Raw genomic sequence first — 14,238 nt, forward strand, 5'->3', positions numbered from 1 at the left:
AGCACGAAGAGCTGTAAGAAGTTCCATGAATAAAACAACTGGAACCGAAGGGTTATAAAAGCTCTTTTTATTTCTTTTCCAACGGGAACGATCGCTGGCTGCCACTCCGTAGCCTGTAGTGAACTTGCGGTAGTCAAGGTCAGATCGGAATCGCTGTTCCGGCGTCAGTTGAGGGGCAATAGATAGGGTGCTTAACGTGGAGAAAGAATGACAGCCTCGCAAGCACTTGCTCAGCGCGGGCATCCGAGTTGTATAACTTGTATACGTTTTGCACGCACGCAGATCTGAGCAGGAGACTGCACACACACACTGCGCAAGTCAGGCGCAAGGGCCTCGCCACTTCCAAGCACACTTAAAAAAATCGAAACCAAAACTGAACTACGCACTTACTCTTTTTTCGCTAATTGGAGCTCAATTACACTAAAAGTTTTTTTATAAAGCTAGTTTTAATTACTGAGGCAATTATTTGTAACTATTTTGATTCTTTTCTTTGTTTTAGTTAAATAGTTATGGCAGAAATTTTTAGAAGGCTAAATATAATTCATCTGGAAACCATTGGAATTGTATCATGTCAGCGCCCACGATTCGTACGGTCTCGGAGGTCGCTTTACCCCCCTGCCATCGGCACTCGGTGTTCCCAGGTGGTCTCCCTCCCAAGTACTGACCGAGCCCAATGCTGCTTAGCTTCGGTGATCGGACGAGAACCGGCGTATTCAGCATGGTATGGCCGATGGCGAATATCAAAGCCTTACGTGCCTTTTTATAACACATCACACCAACAACCAGCATCTCTACCATTTCACCTGTTGTTCGGCAGGACACGCGGCCGCCGCAACACATCACTCCATATCCTAGGGATCCCGTGACGTCGCACGAAGCCCTCAAGTCGCCGAACATTGCTGCGCGCACTTGGGGAACACTTTTGGAAACGATTGTGGCCTTGAGTCGTTGTGGTCACGCTGGCTAGACGTTGGGGAATGCTTCCGTTTGTCGCACATTAGCCGCAGGTGCTCCGGAAGTGCGAAATGCCTGCTTTCACGACCTTCGAGGGGCAGATAGAAAGACGAGTCAGTCACAGGTAATCCGCCGCGCCCAACGAAGGGTGGAAAATCGGATAACTCGCCCGCTGCGCTGCGGCGAAGCATCATCTAGTGGTCCTCCCGCGCCCCGCCACCGCCAGGGGGCAAACGAAACTTGGTGGGGAAAAAAAATAGAAACAACTCTTTGAACGCAAATTAATAAGGGACGTTTTAAAAAGCAAAAGAGGATGCACTCGGTGTTCCCAGGTGGTCTCCCTCCCAAGTACTGACCGAGCCCAATGCTGCTTAGCTTCGGTGATCGGACGAGAACCGGCGTATTCAGCATGGTATGGCCGATGGCGAATATCAAAGCCTTACGTGTCTTTTTATAACACATCACACCAACAACCAGCATCTCTACCATTTCACCTGTTGTTCGGCAGGACACGCGGCCGCCGCAACACATCACTCCATATCCTAGGGATCCCGTGACGTCGCACGAAGCCCTCAAGTCGCCGAACATTGCTGCGCGCACTTGGGGAACACTTTTGGAAACGATTCTGGCCTTGAGTCGTTGTGGTCACGCTGGCTAGACGTTGGGGAATGCTTCCGTTTGTCGCACATTAGCCGCAGGTGCTCCGGAAGTGCGAAATGCCTGCTTTCACGACCTTCGAGGGGCAGATAGAAAGACGAGTCAGTCACAGGTAATCCGCCGCGCCCAACGAAGGGTGGAAAATCGGATAACTCGCCCGCTGCGCTGCGGCGAAGCATCATCTAGTGGTCCTTCCGCGCCCCGCCACCGCCAGGGGGCAAACGAAACTTGGTGGGGAAAAAAAAATAGAAACAACTCTTTGAACGCAAATTAATAAGGGACGTTTTAAAAAGCAAAAGAGGATGCCATCGGCACTCGGTGTTCCCAGGTGGTCTCCCTCCCAAGTACTGACCGAGCCCAATGCTGCTTAGCTTCGGTGATCGGACGAGAACCGGCGTATTCAGCATGGTATGGCCGATTTTTTTTTTCTTTATTGCCATACAAAGCATAACAAAATAAAACTATACAAACACTAACTGAACCAGGTATTACCTGGAGAACCAGTGCACTTTCATCTTAATCAGTTCACTGAACAATGACAACACTTCCTCGTCCACTTTTTCCTTTTCCATCACTTCACGTATTCTTGACACACTTTCGACAAAGTACTCTTGAACAGACCGGGCCCTTGGGTCGCTGTTTCTGACAGCCATGCGGCTCCGCCAGATACTATGCAGCCCCAAGAGCATGATCGCGTCGTATGGGTATTCGTTATTTACAACTGGAAGAAACCGGATCCCGTAGGCGTCTATTGGGAGGTCCTTCTGCAGCGTGCGCTGAAGGACGTCCCAATAAAACACAGCGTCCCAACAGTCAATAAACACATGCTCTACGGTCTCCGGCTTCTTGCACAACCTGCAGTCTGTGCCCCATGGCACGAGCATAACTTTCTGCTGCATCCACACTAGTACCGGTAGCGTGCCGGAGTGTAGGTTAAAAAAGAAAGTCTTTACTCCCGGCGGTAACCATATCTTTTTAACGCGTTTTAGAACATTCTGGCCGGGGCGGCCTGCGTACACACTTCTATACAAAGGTATAGGAAAAACAACACTCACTAAATCTTTATACAGCACTCGTCTACTAACACTGCTTAAATACTCTAATGAAAACCTACATGCTAAAAAATTAAAAGACAACACAACCTCCCGCAGATAACGCGACGACACTCTCGACATTCCCAAACACGATGATACAACAAAGTTGGGGAGTTCGCCAGCCAACATAACCTGCATGTAAGTGCGTAGGAATGGGTCGTTTTGGTCCCTGAGGAACATGAAACGTGAAACAACCTGTCTCAAGAAAAGATGCCCCAGACCGAGACCTCCACTGCCCACCGTACGAAACAAGTTTGTTCTCGCTGTTCGCTCCCACGCGGAGTTCCACACAAATGTGGCGAACACGCGGTGGAGCAGCTGGAGATTTGCTCTCGTGCAAAACAACGCCTGTAACACGTACCAAATCTTTGCCGCCAGGAAGACATTACAAACAGTGGCACGGGCAAAAATTGACTGATCTCTCCCCGCCCACCGCTCTGTCTGGGCCTGAGCCTCTGACGCCTTTTCGCTCCAAAATTTAGTGTTTTCTTTGTACCGGTCTAAAGGTACGCCTAGGTACGTAGTTGGTGTAGTCTCCCAGCGAATATTCTCGAAAACAGTGGGAGGCTCATCCCACACCCCATGCCACACCCCCAAGCACTTATCCCTGTTTATAACACTACCGCTCATATCGCAATATGTCTGTGTAATGGACAGAGCACTGCGAACACTTTCTTCGTCTGTTGCAAAAATAGCCATATCATCTGCATATGCTAGTATGCGCACCTCACTCGACTCTACCTCAAAACCATTGACCTTGTCGCTACTTACAATTTTTCTGCACAAGGGCTCTAAGAACAAGGAAAACAACAACGGTGACATCGGACAACCCTGCCTGACAGACGAGCGGACATCTATGCGCCTCGAAAGCTCGCCATTAACTATGAGACTCGTTGTACAGTTTAAATACGCCATACGCACTCCTTTACACAGCACTGATCCCAGCCCCACATACTCTAAGATAGAAAAAAGAACTTCGTGCGGGACGCGATCAAAGGCTTTTGAGAGGTCAATTTGCAACATAGCCACTCTGAGAGCCTCGCTATCGCAATATTCAAAAATGCTCCTTGCAACGTGGATGTTCGTGAATATGGACCTGCCTCTGATACCACACGTTTGGTGGCCTCCTACGATATTTCCTATTACAGTTTGCAACCTATTTGACAGGACCTTCATGAATATCTTGTAGTCTACATTGGTGAGTGTAATCGGCCTGTAGCCATTTACACTCTTCAGTTTCGCTTCATCCTCACACTTGGGGAACAAAATTGTATGTGCTCTAGAAAAGGAAACTGGCAACGCCCCCTTCTCCAACGCTTCAGAGAACAGCATGGTATGGCCGATGGCGAATATCAAAGCCTTACGTGCCTTTTTATAACACATCACACCAACAACCAGCATCTCTACCATTTCACCTGTTGTTCGGCAGGACACGCGGCCGCCGCAACACATCACTCCATATCCTAGGGATCCCGTGACGTCGCACGAAGCCCTCAAGTCGCCGAACATTGCTGCGCGCACTTGGGGAACACTTTTGGAAACGATTGTGGCCTTGAGTCGTTGTGGTCACGCTGGCTAGACGTTGGGGAATGCTTCCGTTTGTCGCACATTAGCCGCAGGTGCTCCGGAAGTGCGAAATGCCTGCTTTCACGACCTTCGAGGGGCAGATAGAAAGACGAGTCAGTCACAGGTAATCCGCCGCGCCCAACGAAGGGTGGAAAATCGGATAACTCGCCCGCTGCGCTGCGGCGAAGCATCATCTAGTGGTCCTCCCGCGCCCCGCCACCGCCAGGGGGCAAACGAAACTTGGTGGGGAAAAAAAATAGAAACAACTCTTTGAACGCAAATTAATAAGGGACGTTTTAAAAAGCAAAAGAGGATGCCATCGGCACTCGGTGTTCCCAGGTGGTCTCCCTCCCAAGTACTGACCGAGCCCAATGCTGCTTAGCTTCGGTGATCGGACGAGAACCGGCGTATTCAGCATGGTATGGCCGATGGCGAACATCAAAGCCTTACGTACCTTTTTATAACACATCACACCAACAACCAGCATCTCTACCATTGTTAAGTGAACGGATGGTGGGGTGGTCTTAACCAGCTTGGAGCAATGGACACAGGGAAGCCGTTGTAGAGTTTGACATAACACACATTTAATGTACACACAAAAAAACCCTCACGCAAAGCACTCAATGATTAAACTACACACAAATGATAAACACCCACATCTCTAACTAACCCAAAACACAACTCAAATACAAACCCCTGACTTCACAGCTCAATATACAATTCAAATCAAACTCAAAAGTCTCTACAATAACGTCCTACACCTTCAGTCTAAATTCACTCATTACGTCAAGTCCTACTTGATCTCTTTCTCACTACAACTCCCTAGTTGTGTCCTTGACAACTGCGTCCCTACTGGACTGGCCTACCCCGCTGTCGTCGGCGCTGACGAGTTGCACCCGTTGCGTGGCCTTGACTCGGTGGTAGCCGTCGTCGTCTCACTTCGTCGGTGCCGGCGTGCGATGCGCGCGGTCACTCCTTGGACGGCGTGGGCTCCGCGCGTCCTCCCGTCTTTCCTCTGTGGCTACCCCCTGGTAGCCGCTCTCGCTGGAGGTCCTTGATGCCGGCGTTCGATGCGCGCGGTCATCCCTTCGGCGGCACGCTTCCTCGGTGGCTACCCCCTGGTAGCCGCTGCCGCTGGACGTTCCAGGTAGGCTCGGCCCGAACGTAGCCTTTCGGGGCCGTCGAGACGAACGTCGACGGAGCGTGGACGCTGGCCGCTGGTGCCCGACCGATGCCGCTGGGGCCACGAAGGCACAGGTTCGTGGTGCACCGAGGATGACGGTGCCGATGCGAAGTCGGCCCGCTCCCGCCCAGGCTCGGATGGCGTGGTCGATGGCCTGGCCGCGTCCCCCTGGCTCGTTCGTTGAAGCGCACGTGCTCCGGCCGCCTCCTGGTTTCTTCGGTTTCTTGCCTCTCCCTCTTCTTTGTGCGCCCCGCTTTTATACCTTCTGGGCTCTCCCGTGGCGCACCCCCATTGGCTTCTCGCCTCTGCTATGTCCTTATATGGCCATTCGCCACTTGTCCCCTGCGTGGCCTTCCCTGATTGGCCGACCAGTGTGCTGCCACCTTTTCCCAGGATTCCTTGGTGCGTCGGCGCTGGCGCTTGCTGATTGGCGCGTTCATGGCGCGCCGTTCAAATTGGAGTTTCTTTGTTTTGCTTCTATTTCGAGGGGGTTTGATGCATCCCTCTTAGGGGGTGCCCTTGATACATGACAACCATTTCACCTGTTGTTCGGCAGGACACGCGGCCGCCGCAACACATCACTCCATATCCTAGGGATCCCGTGACGTCGCACGAAGCCCTCAAGTCGCCGAACATTGCTGCGCGCACTTGGGGAACACTTTTGGAAACGATTGTGGCCTTGAGTCGTTGTGGTCACGCTGGCTAGACGTTGGGGAATGCTTCCGTTTGTCGCACATTAGCCGCAGGTGCTCCGGAAGTGCGAAATGCCTGCTTTCACGACCTTCGAGGGGCAGATAGAAAGACGAGTCAGTCACAGGTAATCCGCCGCGCCCAACGAAGGGTGGAAAATCGGATAACTCGCCCGCTGCGCTGCGGCGAAGCATCATCTAGTGGTCCTCCCGCGCCCCGCCACCGCCAGGGGGCAAACGAAACTTGGTGGGAAAAAAAAAAAATAGAAACAACTCTTTGAACGCAAATTAATAAGGGACGTTTTAAAAAGCAAAAGAGGATGCCATCGGCACTCGGTGTTCCCAGGTGGTCTCCCTCCCAAGTACTGACCGAGCCCAATGCTGCTTAGCTTCGGTGATCGGACGAGAACCGGCGTATTCAGCATGGTATGGCCGATTTTTTTTTTCTTTATTGCAAAACTCAACAAGAGCACTTCAAAACAGCATTTTTCTCAATGTAACAAACAATCACTTCACAACCACATTAAATGATATTTACATTCCAGTGGACTTTCATTTCAGTCAATTTGTTACATAAATCCAGTACATCATCGTCATAACACATTTTTAACACTTCACGGACCTTGCACACGTTTTCAATAAAACAACCATGAACGGATCGGGCATTTACATCATTATGCCGTACCGCTAACCTGCTCTGCCATATTGCGTGCAACCCCAGAAGAAAAATGAGGTCGTACGGGATTACATCTGGTTGTAACTCGAGATAGCGGATGCCTTGAGCAGTCAAAGGTAGTTCTTTCTTAATTGTTCTCTGGAGGACGTCCCAGAAGAAAACTGCGTCCCAGCAGTCCAGAAAAACATGTTCTATGGTCTCTGGTTTCTTACACAGGTAGCAGTCAGGTCCCCATGGCAGGTAAACTCCCCTCCTCTCCTGCCATGTCATGACAGGAAGAGTGTTCGTATGCAGGTTGAAAAAGAAAGACTTAATCCCACCAGGGACAGCCATTTTCTTCACTCTCTTTAGCACGTCAGGCCGGTGTCTACTCTTATACCTGGAGCGATATACTGGTTCTGGAAACAGGGTTTCCACTAAATCCCGAGATAGTCTTTTACGGGTCACAGTAGAAAGATAGTCTAATGAGAAACGCACCGACAAGAAACGAAAAGCTGACACCACTTCACGCAGGTACCCGCCTCCTCTGTACGATATATAATCTACAGTGGACACAACATAATCAGGTAGTACCGAGGCCAACAGGATTTGCAAGCATGTGCGAACAAATGGGTCCGACTGGTCCCTTAGATACAAAAATCTTGACACTACCTGCTTGACAAACAGGTGTGAAAGCCCCAGACCCCCGTCCCCAAGTCTTCTAAACAAATTACTACGGCTCGTCCGCTCAAACGAAGACTGCCAGACAAACACTGCAAATACTCGGTGGAACTTTTGTACATTGACTCTGGCACATGACAAAACCTGCATAACGTACCAGAGCCTGGCTACTAGAAACGTGTTACAGACGGTTGCCCGCGCAAAAATTGACAACTGCCTCCCTCCCCACGATAACGTGCTCGCACGCACCTCCTGAACCCTCTCCCCCCAGTAGGCTGTGTTTTCCTTATAACGGTCTAAAGGCACGCCCAAATACTTGGATGGCGTGGTGAACCACTGCATACCCCCATAAACCGACGGTGTTTCCTCCCATTCACCGTGCCACAGGCCTACACATTTGCTCAAATTGACCTTGCTACCTGTGACTTCACAAAATCTCTGTGTCAGGGACAGGGTGTTTTGAACGCTTTCTTTGTCCGCGCAAAAGAAAGCCACGTCGTCAGAGTACGCCAGAACTTTTACCTCGCACGCTTGAACGCAAAAGCCTCGGATACTGCCACTGGCAATTACCCTGGCACACAATGGCTCTAGATAAAGAGCGAAAAGCAGGGGACTCAATGGACGGCCTTGTCTCACCGAGGAGTAAACACTTATCTGTTCTGTAAGTTTCTTGTTAACTATGATGTTGGTGGTACAGTTATTGTACGCCATCCTTATCCCTTTGGTGACAACGGATCCTACTTTAACATGCTCCAGAATAGAAAAGAGAACGCTATGACACACGCGGTCAAAGGCTTTCTCAAGGTCTACCTGTACCATAGCTACAGTGCGATGGTCTGCATCGCAGTACTCGAGGATACTTCGAGCCACATGAATGTTTGAAAAGATTGTTCTGCCCTTAATTCCGCATGTTTGATGCGGGCCTATTATCCCTGTTATGACACTTTGTAATCTGCTGGCCAAGACTTTCATGAGTACTTTATAATCTGTGTTGGTCAACGTAATTGGTCTGTACCCTGTAACTTTAATTAATATTTCTGGCGTTTCCCCCTTCGGAATCAAAACCGTGTGAGCCTTGGAAAAGGAAGGAGGCAGACGGCCAAGCTCAAAAGATTCCTTAAGCACTCCATGAAGGAGACCCGCAACTTCCCCTTTAAACTTCTTATAAAACAATGAACTGATCCCGTCAGGTCCTGGTGATTTACCCGAGTTCAAGTTGTCGATAGCCTCTTCGATTTCGCTCAGGGTGATCTCCCTTTCCATCATTTCAGTACTTTCACTATCCAGTTGCGGCAGTACGTTCAAAAACTCTGTTTCGAAACCGTTTTCGGTCGGGTTCTTCAGTGCAAAAAGTTCCTGATAATATTGGGTGAAAGCTTGCGCTATTTCCGCCTCATCCCTAGTTAAATCACCTGCCCATTCTATTTCGCCAATATCTTGTTTGCGTGCATGACGCTTTTCGTCGGCTATGGCCCGCTTTGTTGGCTGCTCACCCGCCAGATATTTTTCAGCTCGTGCTCTCACTGCGGCTCCTTTGTATTTATCTATATCTATCCTTTCGAGCTCTCGTTTTGTTTTATTTATATCCTCAATAAATAATCCCGGCCGCTTTGTTTCTTCTTCAATTAAAGATTTTAGATTGCGGCGTAGGAGTGTTTCCTCCTGTATATCACTTCTTCTTATCATACTAGATCTTTGTATGGCCATTAGTTTAACTTTTTGTTTAAAGCACTCCCATGCTTCGCTTTTACTATTACAATTTCTACCGTAGTCGTTATCGCAGTAATTTTTAACACTACCAACAAACTCTTTATCCTCAAGCAGCTTCGCGTTGATTTTCCACAAGGACCAGTTAAACTTCTGACTACGCTAGATTTTATCCCCTAGGGATACCGCTACCAAACAATGGTCGCTAAAAGACACTTCTTCAACTTTATATTCGTGACAACAAGGCACCAATTCAGCGGAGACATAAATGCGGTCTAAACGCGCATGACTCGCGCCCTGGAAGTGTGTATAATGTACCGTTTTCGCTTCTTCGCCTACCAATGCCACATCTTCCAGACCAGTCTCCCACGATTTTGGCAAGCAGCTTCGCGCTGCGATCTACAGCCGCGTCCTGATTTGACCGATCTTTAGGCTCGCACACACAATTAAAGTCTCCTAGTATTATTAACACTCTTTCGGTTTCAAGGTAGTTTTCTATACTTTCAAAAAAAGTGTATCGCGCAGCAGGTTTTGTCGGCGCATATAAACACATAACTCTAAACTCACTGTCAGCATAAATGAAATCACACAAAACAAATCTACCATCCTTACAGCTGACTACATTTTGAATCACTACTTCTAACGACTTCCTAATTAACAGGCAACACCCAGCTGAAAATCCAGACGAGTGGCTCACTGCAACCATGAAATTTTCCACAAATGGCTCAACCATGCTGTCTGTGTGTGCTTCGGTTTCAACTTTAGTTTCCTGTATGCCAAGAATGTCTATCTGATTATTATTAATTAAGGAAGACACACTGTTTCGTCTCTTTTTAGAACCCAACCCTCTGACGTTAAGCGTCCCTATTTTTAAAGGTGCTTTCAGCTTAAGATTCATTTAAAAAGTAAAAAACAGCCCACGAAACCACGCGAAAAGGAGAGGCAAACAAACACCACTGAACTCACTCTAGCCAGCATACGCCAGAACCAATTTGTCCCCTCACTCGTTCACTGGCGGCGGTCACCCGCTGCCTCCATCATCAGGTTTTCGTTCGCGGGTCAGTGAAGTGGATCGCTGCGAGAGGCTTCCAAATTTCTTTTTCCTCCCCACCACCTTCCAATCGTTTTCCAAACGCCGCAGCCGCTGAGCCGCGAGAGCTTCTTTGCCCGCGTCGCGGGGCCTTTTCGCAGAAGCCTGTGTGGCATCCCTGGCCCCCTACGAGCTGCTCCCTTCTTCCTCACTGTTTTCGGACTCGGCCAGAATGGCGTCCTTCTCGTTCTCTTTCATCTCGTCCACTTCTTGGGTTGTTTCCTCCTTCTTTCTTCCGGCTTCCTCACCAACTTGCTCGGTCCCTTCTGCTGGGGCAGCCATCTTGGGAGCCGACTCATTGTTCGCTGCCAGGGGGGCCAGCACGCCATCGCCGTCTCCGCCGCTGCCCGTGCTGCTGGTTGACACCGGCGCCACGCTTGCCGCTCGCTCGGCTTCCTCCTGATCCATAAGATCTGGGGCGACCTCATTCACGCGACGGTTTCCCGTCACGTTCGCGTAAGTACGAACACAATCCTGCCGCATGTGCCCGAAAACGCGGCACTTCGAGCACTGCGGCGTCGCACAGTCACGCCGAATGTGTCCCCGCATCCCACACCGCAGGCATGTAGGGGCTCGGCCCGGCACTACACACAACACCACACCGTCTCCGTACTGGATGAGTTCTGGAAGAGAGTCCGGCACGACCCCCTCCCGCAGGGTCATTCTGACGGTGCGGGTTGTCGAGTCTGGCAGACTAAACCCTGCGACTCTCCATTCCTCCCTCTTCATCTCCTTCACCTCGCCGAACTCGCTAAGAATCCTCGCCAGTGGCTCGTCGGGGTCGTCAAACGGCACCCAGTGCAATTTGACAGTCATGTCCTGCCTCGCTGGATCGATGACAGCACAATGCCGCCCCTTCACTCGTAAACTTCCTCTCTTGACGAGCTTCTCCTTCGCCTCCTTCGTGCGTAACTTTACCAACCAAACGTGGCTCATTTGGAATGGCCCGATGCCACTCACCGCCTTGATCACTCCAAGCTCCTCCAGCGGTGAGCGGAAATCCTCGATCCTGTACGGCCGTCCTTCGAGGTCGCAGTGCAGTACGACGCACGCCTTCATGCCTTCGCTGGAGGGAAGCGCGGGTAGGAGAAATCGGTACCCGGCGGGCGGGCCGCTCGGCGGCGAAACCGGTCCGGCGCCTCCGCTCGCCCCTACTCCTGCGGAGCTAGCCATCGCGCGACCGCTCCCTACGAGAACCGGTCGGCGAGTCTGTCATGCATGCATGGTATGGCCGATGGCGAATATCAAAGCCTTACGTGCCTTTTTATAACACATCACACCAACAACCAGCATCTCTACCATTTCACCTGTTGTTCGGCAGGACACGCGGCCGCCGCAACACATCACTCCATATCCTAGGGATCCCGTGACGTCGCACGAAGCCCTCAAGTCGCCGAACATTGCTGCGCGCACTTGGGGAACACTTTTGGAAACGATTGTGGCCTTGAGTCGTTGTGGTCACGCTGGCTAGACGTTGGGGAATGCTTCCGTTTGTCGCACATTAGCCGCAGGTGCTCCGGAAGTGCGAAATGCCTGCTTTCACGACCTTCGAGGGGCAGATAGAAAGACGAGTCAGTCACAGGTAATCCGCCGCGCCCAACGAAGGGTGGAAAATCGGATAACTCGCCCGCTGCGCTGCGGCGAAGCATCAACTAGTGGTCCTTCCGCGCCCCGCCACCGCCAGGGGGCAAACGAAACTTGGTGGGGAAAAAAAAAACAACTCTTTGAACGCAAATTAATAAGGGACGTTTTAAAAAGCAAAAGAGGATGCCATCGGCACTCGGTGTTCCCAGGTGGTCTCCCTCCCAAGTACTGACCGAGCCTAATGCTGCTTAGCTTCGGTGATCGGACGAGAACCGGCGTATTCAGCATGGTATGGCCGATGGCGAATATCAAAGCCTTACGTGCCTTTTTATAACACATCACACCAACAACCAGCATCTCTACCATTTCACCTGTTGTTCGGCAGGACACGCGGCCGCCGCAACACATCACTCCATATCCTAGGGATCCCGTGACGTCGCACGAAGCCCTCAAGTCGCCGAACATTGCTGCGCGCACTTGGGGAACACTTTTGGAAACGATTGTGGCCTTGAGTCGTTGTGGTCACGCTGGCTAGACGTTGGGGAATGCTTCCGTTTGTCGCACATTAGACGCAGGTGCTCCGGAAGTGCGAAATGCCTGCTTTCACGACCTTCGAGGGGCAGATAGAAAGACGAGTCAGTCACAGGTAATCCGCCGCGCCCAACGAAGGGTGGAAAATCGGATAACTCGCCCGCTGCGCTGCGGCGAAGCATCATCTAGTGGTCCTTCCGCGCCCCGCCACCGCCAGGGGGCAAACGAAACATGGTGGGGAAAAAAAAATAGAAACAACTCTTTGAACGCAAATTAATAAGGGACGTTTTAAAAAGCAAAAGAGGATGCCATCGGCACTCGGTGTTCCCAAGTGGTCTCCCTCCCAAGTACTGACCGAGCCCAATGCTGCTTAGCTTCGGTGATCGGACGAGAACCGGCGTATTCAGCATGGTATGGCCGATGGCGAATATCAAAGCCTTACGTGCCTTTTTATAACACATCACACCAACAACCAGCATCTCTACCATTTCACCTGTTGTTCGGCAGGACACGCGGCCGCCGCAACACATCACTCCATATCCTAGGGATCCCGTGACGTCGCACGAAGCCCTCAAGTCGCCGAACATTGCTGCGCGCACTTGGGGAACACTTTTGGAAACGATTGTGGCCTTGAGTCGTTGTGGTCACGCTGGCTAGACGTTGGGGAATGCTTCCGTTTGTCGCACATTAGACGCAGGTGCTCCGGAAGTGCGAAATGCCTGCTTTCACGACCTTCGAGGGGCAGATAGAAAGACGAGTCAGTCACAGGTAATCCGCCGCGCCCAACGAAGGGTGGAAAATCGGATAACTCGCCCGCTGCGCTGCGGCGAAGCATCATCTAGTGGTCCTTCCGCGCCCCGCCACCGCCAGGGGGCAAACGAAACATGGTGGGGAAAAAAAAATAGAAACAACTCTTTGAACGCAAATTAATAAGGGACGTTTTAAAAAGCAAAAGAGGATGCCATCGGCACTCGGTGTTCCCAAGTGGTCTCCCTCCCAAGTACTGACCGAGCCCAATGCTGCTTAGCTTCGGTGATCGGACGAGAACCGGCGTATTCAGCATGGTATGGCCGATGGCGGATATCAAAGCCTTACGTGCCTTTTTATAACACATCACACCAACAACCAGCATCTCTACCATTTCACCTGTTGTTCGGCAGGACACGCGGCCGCCGCAACACATCACTTCATATCCTAGGGATCCCGTGACGTCGCACGAAGCCCTCAAGTCGCCGAACATTGCTGCGCGCACTTGGGGAACACTTTTGGAAACGATTGTGGCCTTGAGTCGTTGTGGTCACGCTGGCTAGACGTTGGGGAATGCTTCCGTTTGTCGCACATTAGCCGCAGGTGCCCCGGAAGTGCGAAATGCCTGCTTTCACGACCTTCGAGGGGCAGATAGAAAGACGAGTCAGTCACAGGTAATCCGCCGCGCCCAACGAAGGGTGGAAAATCGGATAACTCGCCCGCTGCGCTGCGGCGAAGCATCATCTAGTGGTCCTTCCGCGCCCCGCCACCGCCAGGGGGCAAACGAAACTTGGTGGGAAAAAAAAAATAGATACAACTCTTTGAACGCAAATTAATAAGGGACGTTTTAAAAAGCAAAAGAGGATGCCATCGGCACTCGGTGTTCCCAGGTGGTCTCCCTCCCAAGTACTGACCGAGCCCAATGCTGCTTAGCTTCGGTGATCGGACGAGAACCGGCGTATTCAGCATGCTATGGCCGATTTTTTTTTCTTTATTGCCGTACAAAGCATAACAAAATAAAACTATACAAACACTAACTGAACCAGGTATTACCTGTAGAACCAGTGCACTTTCATCTTAATCAGTTCACTGAACAATGA

At 51.0% G+C, this 14,238-nt stretch overlaps 5 non-coding genes and 4 pseudogenes across 5 annotated transcripts; all 9 read right to left on the reverse strand.

Annotated features, from left to right (window-relative positions):
• Positions 1 to 616: 616 nt before the first annotated feature.
• On the reverse strand, positions 617 to 735 carry LOC144171103 (5S ribosomal RNA). The gene has a single exon (XR_013322833.1). It is a non-coding gene; the product is annotated as a 5S ribosomal RNA (ribosomal RNA).
• Positions 736 to 1,261: 526 nt separating this feature from the next.
• On the reverse strand, positions 1,262 to 1,377 carry LOC144171206 (5S ribosomal RNA; annotated as a pseudogene).
• Positions 1,378 to 1,914: 537 nt separating this feature from the next.
• LOC144171161 (5S ribosomal RNA) lies at positions 1,915 to 2,033 on the reverse strand (annotated as a pseudogene).
• A 2,552-nt stretch (positions 2,034 to 4,585) lies between these two features.
• LOC144171115 (5S ribosomal RNA) lies at positions 4,586 to 4,704 on the reverse strand. The gene has a single exon (XR_013322845.1). It is a non-coding gene; the product is annotated as a 5S ribosomal RNA (ribosomal RNA).
• A 1,760-nt stretch (positions 4,705 to 6,464) lies between these two features.
• Positions 6,465 to 6,583, reverse strand: LOC144171162 (5S ribosomal RNA; annotated as a pseudogene).
• Positions 6,584 to 12,044: 5,461 nt separating this feature from the next.
• On the reverse strand, positions 12,045 to 12,163 carry LOC144171121 (5S ribosomal RNA). Its single transcript, XR_013322852.1, has one exon. It is a non-coding gene; the product is annotated as a 5S ribosomal RNA (ribosomal RNA).
• Positions 12,164 to 12,697: 534 nt separating this feature from the next.
• LOC144171070 (5S ribosomal RNA) lies at positions 12,698 to 12,816 on the reverse strand. The gene has a single exon (XR_013322802.1). It is a non-coding gene; the product is annotated as a 5S ribosomal RNA (ribosomal RNA).
• A 534-nt stretch (positions 12,817 to 13,350) lies between these two features.
• Positions 13,351 to 13,469, reverse strand: LOC144171071 (5S ribosomal RNA). Its single transcript, XR_013322803.1, has one exon. It is a non-coding gene; the product is annotated as a 5S ribosomal RNA (ribosomal RNA).
• Positions 13,470 to 14,003: 534 nt separating this feature from the next.
• LOC144171191 (5S ribosomal RNA) lies at positions 14,004 to 14,122 on the reverse strand (annotated as a pseudogene).
• Positions 14,123 to 14,238: the final 116 nt, after the last annotated feature.

This window comes from Haemaphysalis longicornis, unplaced genomic scaffold, assembly GCF_048455015.1.
Source record: "Haemaphysalis longicornis isolate Haplotype H1 unplaced genomic scaffold, Haemaphysalis longicornis Haplotype H1 scaffold_2, whole genome shotgun sequence".
NCBI lineage: Eukaryota > Metazoa > Arthropoda > Arachnida > Ixodida > Ixodidae > Haemaphysalis > Haemaphysalis longicornis.